This window comes from Canis aureus, chromosome 23, assembly GCF_053574225.1.
Source record: "Canis aureus isolate CA01 chromosome 23, VMU_Caureus_v.1.0, whole genome shotgun sequence".
Classification (NCBI taxonomy): Eukaryota; Metazoa; Chordata; class Mammalia; order Carnivora; family Canidae; genus Canis; species Canis aureus.
This window is the reverse complement of record NC_135633.1, coordinates 23,495,160-23,505,870: the sequence shown is the minus strand read 5'-3', so window position 1 is coordinate 23,505,870 and position 10,711 is coordinate 23,495,160. Positions and strand designations below refer to the sequence as shown.

Genomic DNA, 10,711 nt, shown 5'->3' with positions numbered 1-10,711 from the left:
ACTCTAATCTGAAGTTCTTACTTTTGCAAACTCTCTACTCCTTATATCTCCAGCTGATTTTGGTTGTTTTGATTTCTGTCTTTCTACATGTATGATGTGCCACAATCATTATTCTTATATATTGGATCTGTCGATTGTCCTCTGAGTTAACAGTAAGACCAGTGAGCATGGTGCACTTCAGTACTATTTGCAAAACTCTGGATTTTGATTCTGTTGAATGAAGAGGATGGAGAAAAGAGGAGGTGTTAGAAGGAGGATTGGGACAATAACTGAGGCATGATGATTATTGCCTGATTCAAAAATTGTTTCCTGTCATAAGAGGGTTGTTCCTAATTTTTGTTTAATTTGAGGAGGAACATGCAGATGTGCCCTGGCTTAGAACGTTTTGCTGTCACTCTTTTAGCTCTCATTCCTTAGAAAAAGAATCTACAATATATGAAATTAATATTATTTATTAATACATGCTAAAAGATGCAGCATAGTGGACAATCCAGTAAAATTTAGGAAATAATTTTCTTCTATTTTCTTAATTCTGTAGTTTCATTGCCATTTAAACTGATTTTCAAAGCAGTTTTGAACAACTGAATTTTAAAACAGGTGAGACAATGAAGGTTAGAATTCTGCTATGGTAATTCCCATGGAATAGCAGTTTCCCTAAGAAGCCCCTCCCCGAATATGTGGAAAACAAAAGCATACTTCTAAATAGCCTGTGGATCAAGGAAATCAACAGACACACACATTAGAAAATCTTTTGAAAAAAAAAAAAGAAAATCTTTTGAAGGCAAGTGAAACAAAAGCAAAAATGAATTATTGGGACTTCATCAAGATAAGAAGCTTTTGCACAGCAAAAGAAATAGTCAACAAAACTAAAAGACAACCTACAGAATGGGAGACGATATTTGTAAATGACGTATCAGATAAAGGGCTAGTTTCCAAGATCTCTAAAGACCTTATTAACCTCAACGGCAAAGAAACCAACAATCCAGTCATGAAATGGGCAAAATACATGAACAAAAATCTCACAGAGGAAGACATAGACATGGCCAACAAGCTCATGAGAAAATCCTCTGCATCACTTGCCATCAGGGAAATACAAATCAAAACCACAATGAGATACCGCCTCACACCAGTGAGAATGGGGAAAATTAACAAGAAAGGAAACAACAAATGTTGGAGAGGATGCAGAGAAAGGGAAACCCTCTTGCACTGTTGGTGGGAATGCGAACTGGTGCAGCCACTCTGGAAAACTGTGTGGAGGTTCCTCAAAGAGTTAAAAATAGGGGGATCCTTGGGTGGCTCAGCGGTTTGGCGCCTGCCTTTGGCCCAGGGCGTGATCCTGGAGTCCCGGGATCGAGTCCCACGTCGGGCTCCCGGAGTGGAGCCTGCTTTTCCCTTCTCCTGTGTCTCTGCCTCTTTCTCTCTCTCTATGTCTATCATAAATAAATAAATAAATCTTTAAAAAAAAAAAAGAGTTAAAAATAGAGCTGCCCTACGACCCAGCAATTGCACTGCTGGGGATTTACCCCAAAGATACAGATGCAGTGAAACGCCGGGACACCTGCACCCCGATGTTTCTAGCAGCAATGTCCACAATAGCCAAACTGTGGAAGGCGCCTCGGTGTCCATCGAAAGATGAATGGATAAAGAAGATGTGGTCTATGTATACAATGGAATATTACGCAGCCATTAGGAACGACAAATACCCACCATTTGCTTCGACGTGGATGGAACTGGAGGGTATTATGCTGAGTGAAGTAAGTCATCGGGGAAGGACAAACATTATATGGTCTGATTCATTTGGGGAATATAAAAAATAGTGAAAGGGAATAAAGGGGAAAGGAGAGAAAAAGAGTGGGAAATATCAGAGAGGGAGACAGAACATGAGAGACTCCTAACTCTGGGAAATGAACAAGGGGTGGTGGAAAGAGAGGTGGGCGGGGATGGGGGTGACTGAGTGATGGGCACTGAGGGGGGCACTTGATGGGATGAGCACTGGGTGTTATGCTATATGTTGGCAAATCAAACTCCAATAAAAAAAAAAGAAAATATTTTGAAGAAAATGAAAATGAAATAAAACATTAAAATTAGTAAGAAACCATTTGTGTATTACTATTTTTTCTCCAAAAAGGAAAAATTATGCTTATGTGTTACATAATTTTTGCCAAACAAGGATTGTTACAAGGAAGTGATATTTTGTTTCTATCTCCTTGGATGTACAACTCTCAAATTCTGCTAACAGATTGTTTTGTAAGATTTCAGACTTTTCACTCTGCTTAGTGTATACAAAGGATATTACTTAGGCAACCATAATGTATAATGCATAGATACTTTCTTCTATCAATTAACAGTGTATCATAATGGCTTCACCCATGTGTTTGATAATACAAGGAAGCAGATAGACACATATGTTTCAAAACTACTTCAACTTCACCCACATAAAAACAAAAGAAGATTCTTTGATCTTTCAGTGGAGGCACTGACATCTTCTGAGTGTGCACTTGATTTTAGTTATAATTTTCTTTTTATTGTAAAGGTCCAGAATGCTTCAGAACCAAGATTAAGCATCTTAACTATGATCCTCTGACTCATGCAAGAGGAATAAATCTTCCTGTTTATTCACATAACTTTTACTGCAGTAATCATTTGGGAATGTAATCATTGGTTTGCATAAGTTTCTCCATTATTAGAATGTTAAATTTTAAAGTTAGGGATTGGAATCTATTTGTCATTGTATCCTTGAGATATAAAGCCTTGTCAAGTATTTTATATGAATTAGTAGATAAAGGAAGCTGTAAATAAATGGGAAAATGAATATGAAAGAATCTACATCATCCCACAATTGAATGCAGCCAGGAGTTTTCATCATGTCCTTGTCAAATAATAACCAATTTCCATCCCAATACTTTTCTTCTCCTTGGCATTCCAGGAATGGAGGCTATCCACGCTTGTCTGTCAATGCCTTTCTGTTTTGTCTACCTGAGTGCTCTCCTGGGTACTTTTGCTATTCTATTTATAATCAGAACAGACTCCAACCTGCATGAGCCCATGTTCTTCTTCCTCTGTATGCTCTCTGTGACTGACATGATCATCTCCACTACTGTCAGGCCCAAAATGCTAAGCATTTTTTGGTTCCATGGCAGTGAGATCTATTTTGAAGCCCTGTACAAGTGTTTCTCATTCATTCATTATGCATCATGGCCTCAGGGTTTATCTTGGCCATGGCCTTTGACAGGTATGTGGCAATCTGTGATCCTCTGAGACATTCTACTATCCTGACACATGGAATCATCAAGAACTTGGGGCTGGTTATTGTCTTCCGTGGGGTTTTGCTCTTCAGTCCTCAACCATTTATGCTTCGGTGGCTTCCTTACTGTAGAACTAATATCATCCCCCACACTATGAATTTATGGCACTGATCAAGCTTGCTTATGCAGAGACCAGAATCTACAGAATCTACACCTGACTGCTGCCTTCTTCACTGGAGGTTTAGATTTCTTATTGATCCTATGTTCCTGTTATCATTCTCTACACTGTCTTCCATCTTCCATTCAAGGCTGCTCGGCTCAAGACCTTAGGCACATGTGGATCCCATTTGTGTAATCTCAGTAGCCTACACTCCAGCCTTTTTCTTCTTCCTTACTCACAGATTTGGTCACCATATGGCTCCTCATACTCATATCTTTGTGGCTAACATATATCTTCTAGTTCCACCCATGGTAAACCCATTGATCTATGGCATAAGAACCAAGAGGATCAGAGATCGAGTCCTTCAAGTTTGGACTTCTCACCAATTCTGAAGCAACCAACTCTTCCTTAAGAAATTTTTTTTTATGGAGAAAAAAAAAAGGCTTAACTTCTTTCTAGAATTCTGAATTTCTACATCTTCCATTTTTAATGTTCAAAGTATTAATTAGCATTGACTAGATTTTGTTCCCTTCTGGAAATTTGCTTATGAAATGGTTGACTTAGCTTACTTATTCTTAATACATTTGCTGGTAGTGCATTATCTCCACTATTATTTGATCTCATGTGTTGTGTTTGCTCCCATATGACTATCCTGTCTTATTACCTTTTCAGAGGTGGTTTTTATTTATTCATTATCTCTTTAAGAAGATGCTGTACATTTGTATATGTCAGTTAATGAGATTGCTTATATCTCCTGAACAGTAAGATTGAAAGATTTTAAATATGTAATCTTAGAAATTGTGTTGGTTCTTGCAAAATGTTTTCTGAGCAGATGATGAAAGTGTCATGTCATGCTTTCCAGAGGCCTTTGTGAAGAGTTTTGTGATATAATCTATCTAATTAAATCTATCTAATGGGTTAATGTATTACTGAAAATAAAAGCAGTTAAAGACACCAGTTTCAACAGCTGTGCCAGAAGTTGCTTTTTGCTGGGTTTCTCAGGTACATGACATGTAGATACTGATCATGTGTCATTTTCCAATTCTCTCAGGAAGAAAGTTCATTAACAGTCTGCACTCATATGGACAACTACAGCAAAGGCATCGATTTTCAATTCTCCTGCTGTCCTGATATAGCTCAAAGGACCCTGGACACTCCATACATTCTGGAAGATGTCCTATTGGTTCATTTTAAAAGATTAGTTGAGCCCTGAGTGGAAAGTTTGTTGGAGGCCTTGGTAAGATACATGTGTTCCAAAGAATGAAAAATAAACCTTCTGAATATTAAGTGGTTTCTCTCAAGAGCAAGTTTTTTAAGAGTTTGTTGGTCTCAGGCAAGTTCTAAAATAAAGGATGAATGTTTGCATCTGATACTTCCCCGCACAAAAGTGAAGCATGATTTGTGGTACGTTTTTCATGTGTCAGAGACAACACATTTCACACATGGAATTATATCTGCAAACATTTATCAAGTGATAGGAAAGACTTTAAACTTTGAGTTATGTCCAAAGCAAGAACGATTATGAAGCAGGTCTTGGCTAAAATGGAAATAGCCCAGTACCACAGACCTGGCAGTCTCTAAGTGATTAGAATATTTTGGTGAATAGATACCATGTACATTTTATGGTTAATTTCAATGAAAGAATCACAGTGTAGATCTCTGGAGTTCCTGAGCAAATCCATGTCAAATGCAGACAAAAATTATACATTAAAACTAACAAAAAGAAAAATCAGCCACAGTTCCTGTAGCCAATCTGGGCTTCTAGGGAGGGGGCATCTACACTTGTGTAGATTAAAAATCTTATGAAGACATGACATAATTTATATTGGTGTGTTTATTCTTCTTAGTTGACACAACTCATCTGGGGCTTTTATTGGCATCTTCTATACAACCTCTGTTTGAGAAGTTTAGGGAAGTTGTAATTTACACTTAGGACTATGAGAAAAAATATTTATGGGAAATCCAAGAACATTCTGAATAACATGATTCTCTTAAATTGACTTATATCATTGTTATAAAGTCAGTTGCATTTCACAGGGATATTTTGAGATGTGATAATATTCTACAACACTTTGAGCATTGACCAGCATTACACATTGACCTTGCAATGTGACTGGCTTAGAGGAAGAGGTCAGATGAATAAATTCAGGATAAGAACATCCCAGGATGTCTAGATGGGTAAAGCATCCGTCTCATATTCCAGCTCTTCTTGTGACCATGCAAAGAAGAGAGATAATGTGATATGTGATTGGGGCAATTGACAATCTGGTTGCAGCAGGAATGGCAGCTTTATTGTTCATGAGTCAAAAATAGTGCCTTACTAGCACAGAACAGTACTGTGCACCATGGTATAAAATAATGTTAGGTATGCAAGCAAATGATGGACTCAGCTGATTAACTGGGAAAGAAGGTTCAGGCATAGTTGCCCTCACCATGACTGAGTTTCTATTCACATCCAAGGACCCAAATGCAGAGAAAGGATTATGAAATTTGGAATGAAAGTAAATTTGTGTTTGGAGAAAGATTTACCTTCTCCACTTTGGACTATAAATGGTCCTAGACATATCTGAGATCATGCATATGACAATGCCACTGGGGTAAAAGATAGTGGCCAAACCAAGCCATGCCACCTGGCTGACACTGGAAAGGTGTACTTGCAAGGCCATACACAAAAAGACCTACTATAGGGTCTGTGGGTTGGCTTTTACCCCACTAGAGCTCCAACTTATGGAGAATCACTGGGAACTTCTGTAGCTCTGAGGGCTGGAGTTTTTGTAGAATAGTATACTTCAAGGACAGATGCAACAGGGATGGTGCCTGTTTGATCTGGGTGATATTCTAGGGGCAACAAGCACAATAGGAGAGACACTGTAGTGCAGCTAGACAAAAGCTTTTTCAGCTGTGACTGTTATACTAGAATATTCTATCCTAAAACCTAACCAATATTCTCTGCTTTCATCTAGTAAGATATGTTGGGAATGTAGACTCAGAAACTCCCTATAATGAGGAACACTGACTTGATGTGTTTAAAGCTCAAGCTAAGAAGTTATAAATGACAGTTTCTTACTTTGGTACTGGAATCTGTGCATTGAGAGAAAATGTCAATAACTATGGGATGCAACAAAATCAGTGGTTGAAGAGAAATCCCAAGCTTAAAATGCAAACATTTTAAGAGATGAGAATTCAAAAATAAGTAAGCTTTCCCATCAAGAAATAAAATAATTGCATCAGCAGAAAGAAATCAGAGAATCGACCCCATTGACAATTGCATCAAAAACCATAAGATTTCTAGGAATAAACCTAACCAGAGAGGCAAAAGTATGCTGAAAACTCTAGGACACTTATGAAAGAAATTGAAGAGGACACAAAGAGATGGAAAAACATCTCATGCTCATGGATTAGAAGAGCAGATATTGTTAAAGTGTCTTTACCACTCAAAGCAATCTACACATTCAGTGCAGTCCCTATAAAAATAGCACTAGCATTTTTCACAGAGCTGGAAAAAAAAATTCTAAAATACGTATGGAACCAGAAAAGATCCCTAATAACTAAAGTAATGTTGAAAAAGAAAAGCAAAGTGGGAGGTAATACCATTCCAGGCTTAGAGCTGTCATCACCAAGACCGTGTGGTACTGGTACAAAAACAGACAGATAGATCAATGGAACTTAATAGAAAACCAAGAAATGGACCCACAACTATGTGGTCAACTAATCTTCAACAAAGCAGGCTTGATTTCCAATTTAAAAAAAGACCGTCTCTTCAACAAATGGTGTTCAGAAAATTGGACAGAGATATGGAGAAGAAAGTGGTTGGACCACATTCTTATACCATACTCAAAAATAAATTTTTAGAAGACCTAAATGTGAGACAGGAACTGACCAGGATCCTAGAGAAAAACACAGACAGTGACCTCTTTGACCTTCATGATAGCAACTTCTTAGTACACACATCACTGGAGGGAAGAGAAACAAAAACAAAAATGAACTATTAGGACTTCATCAAGACAAAAAGCTTCTGCATAACAAAGGAAACAACGAAATTAAACGAATTAAAAGGCAGCCTACAGAATGCAAGAAGATATTTGCAATTGACATATCTGGTAAAGGGTTAGTATCCAAAATCTATGAAGGACTTATCAAACTCAACAACCAGAAAACAAATTATCCAGTTAAGAAATGGACAGAAGACACGAATAGACATTTTTCCAAAGAAGATATCCAGATGGTTAACAGACATGTGAAAAGATGCTCAATATCACTCATTATCAAGGAAATACAAATCGAAACCATAAGATACCATCTCACACCTGTCAAAATGGCTACGATTAACAATACAGGAAAATAACATATTGGCTAGGATGTGAAGTTGCACTGCTGGTGGGAATGCAAACTGGTGTAGACACTCTGGAGAACAGTTTGGAGGTTCTTCAAAAAGTTAAAAATGGAACTACTGTATGATCCAGCAATTGCATTATTAGGTAATTACACAAAGGATACAAAAGTATTGATTCAAAGAGATACATGCACCCCAATGTTGCATTATCAACAATAGCCAATCTATGGAAAGAGGCCAAATGTCCATCAACTGATGAATGGATGGAGAAGAAGTGGTATAAAAATACAATGAAATATTACTCAGCCATCAGAAAGATGGCAATCTTGTCATTTGCAATGACGTAGATGGAACTAGAATGTATTATGCTAAGCAAAATAAATCAGTCAGAGAAAGACAAATACAATATGGTTTCACTCATATGTGGAATTTAAGAAACAAAACAGATGAACATAGGGAAAAGGAAGGAAATATTAAATGAGATAAAAACAGAGATAAAGGTAAACTATTAGTTGATAGACTTAAGGGTAGAGAACAAACTAAAGGTTGCTGGAGAGGAGGTGGGTGGAAGGATGGGCTAAATAGGTGGTGGGCATTAAAGAGGGCACTTATTGTGATGATCACAGGGTGTTATATGTAAGTGATGAATCACTAAATTCTACTCTTGAAACCAATATTATACTATATGTTAACTAAATTGAATTTAAATTAAAAATGGGAAAATAGTAAAAAATGCAAATTAAATAAAAGGAAGGACATGATGAAGATAAAATTAGAATTGAAATGAATAAATAGTGCTAATAGCAGTCTTACCTTGAATAGATTTCATTTTTTTCATAGCTGTTGTTTGCAAAATATATGCCTTTAAGTTTGTACATATTGAAGTGAAACACACAACAATGAACACATAGAGTTCAACATGTCTCCATTCCTAAGAAGTAAAAGTATTTTCTCCATGAGTATAACCATTTAGCTGTTTACCACCGGGATTCATCATGATGATTCAGAAAAAAAAAAAAAAAAAAATTCTGTGCCACACTCTTGTGCATTACCTTATTTTTTATACCATAGATGATAAGGTTGACTGCAGATGGTACCAGGAGGTATATGGTAGACAGAAGAATGTGGGTCAGTGGTGCTAAATGTCCAAAATGGTAGCAGAAGAAGGAGTAGAAGTTAAGAGTATAAAACTCAGGGCAGCCTGGGTCGCTCAGTGGTTTAGCACCACCTTCAGTCCAGGTTGAGATCCTGGAGACCCGGGATCGAGTCCTATGTTGGGCTTCCTGTATGAAGCCTGCTCCTCCCCCTGCCTGTGTTTCTGCCTCTCTCTCTGTGTCTCTCATGAATAAATGAATAAAATCTTTTAAAAAAAGAGTATAAAACTCAGGAAGAACAAAAATATAAGCTGTATATGTATCAAATGCTTCAACAGTGACTCCTTTTGATGTAGACAAAAATGGCCTGGAAAATAAGGGTATAGATGAGGAAAATAACAAGTATGTTATTTATTTATTTATCCCTGTATGTAAAACTACAAGGAGACCACATGTGTTATTGACTTGGATGTCTTCTGCAGCTAGCTTGACCACAGCCATGTTGGTAGTTACACTGGAATAGAAAATATGTAGTCTTTTGATTAAAACTGGAAAAATATCAACAAGTACTATTGCTCGAATTTCCACAAACAGCACCTTAGTAACCAAGATGAAAGGTGTGAGGATGGATGTGTGACTCAGTGGATCACAGATGCCAACATTGCAGTCAAAGGCCATGGCCAACAGGATGCCAGATTCCATGCCCTGCAAGGAATGGATGAAGAAAAGCTGGGCTAAGCAAGCCTCAAAAGCCACGGAGCAGCAGCCAAACCAGAAGATGGCCACCATCTTGGGAGCAATAGCTACACAGAGTCCTATGTCAGTGGCTGCCAGCACTGCTAGGAAGATGTACATGGGTTGATTCAAGCTGCATTCTGGAGGGATGATAATCAGTAAAATGATGATACGGAGAAGCACCACCAGGCACACTACAAAGAAGGAAAACACAATCCAAAATTGCACACACTCTAGTCCAGGGATCCCAATTAGCATCACTGTTGTGGGGTCCAGATATGACAAGTTAATGGATGCCATGGAAGTTAGTGATTTCTCTTCACCACTAATTCTCATTCCTGCAGAAAGAAAATGGGTGGGAATGAAAAGGAAATAAACCCCATAACTATCATTCAGACATATTGAACCCTGAAGAAATAAGAGCTTTGGATGACAGTTTGGCCAGACTATTGAGAGGTTTTATGCTATATACCAACACGGCAGTAGCAAGCAATCCTAGGAAGCCTCTACTAGAGTCATATGTGAACAGGAAGAATGTCAGGATTTCTGACTTATTCTTATGAAAATGGAAACCATGAGTCTGAGTACTCTGATCTTTTACATTTCCCATGACCTTTAAGCTGGGCTGCTTGAAACACCATCTTTAGGCTTTCTTTCTTTATTTACTTATAGATACTGGTTCAGTTTTGCTGCAAAATGCTGCAGATTTGCATTTCAAATTTGCAAATGCAGATCCCCTCTGGGCATCCTGTAGTCCTAGAAGTTCTCCACTTCTGTTGCCCTGTGTGGGTGAGTAGATAGCTTAAGAGAACCTTCACTCTCAGTTGATAATAGTACCGGTCCCAGGGGATAGGTTATGTATACCTGAGTCTGCAGCATTGGTTCTCAAGTGGAGATTGAAAGTTTAGCTGTCTTACATTCACTCAAGCTATCATAAAATTATTGAACAAGTCACCGTTTGACAGGGCATTGAATGCGGCCCTTCAAGGAGATTTGAAGAAGATGGTCTGTTTTCAAAGGCAGCTAGGGATGGTTAGTTCTCTGAAAGAATTAAGTTCACTTAAGTTCAAAGTGGATTTTTTTAGTAGAATAGGAAGAGTGGAATATGGAGGATATTTTTTATAGAGGAGCTTAGGAAATTAAA

At 37.8% G+C, this 10,711-nt stretch overlaps 2 pseudogenes; one reads left to right on the top strand and one right to left on the bottom strand.

The window, feature by feature from the left end:
• The first annotated feature begins 605 nt into the window (after positions 1-605).
• Positions 606-3,797, top strand: LOC144295158 (olfactory receptor 52D1-like; annotated as a pseudogene).
• Positions 3,798-6,117: 2,320 nt separating this feature from the next.
• LOC144295157 (olfactory receptor 52A1-like) lies at positions 6,118-10,177 on the bottom strand (annotated as a pseudogene).
• Between the last annotated feature and the right edge of the window lie 534 nt (positions 10,178-10,711).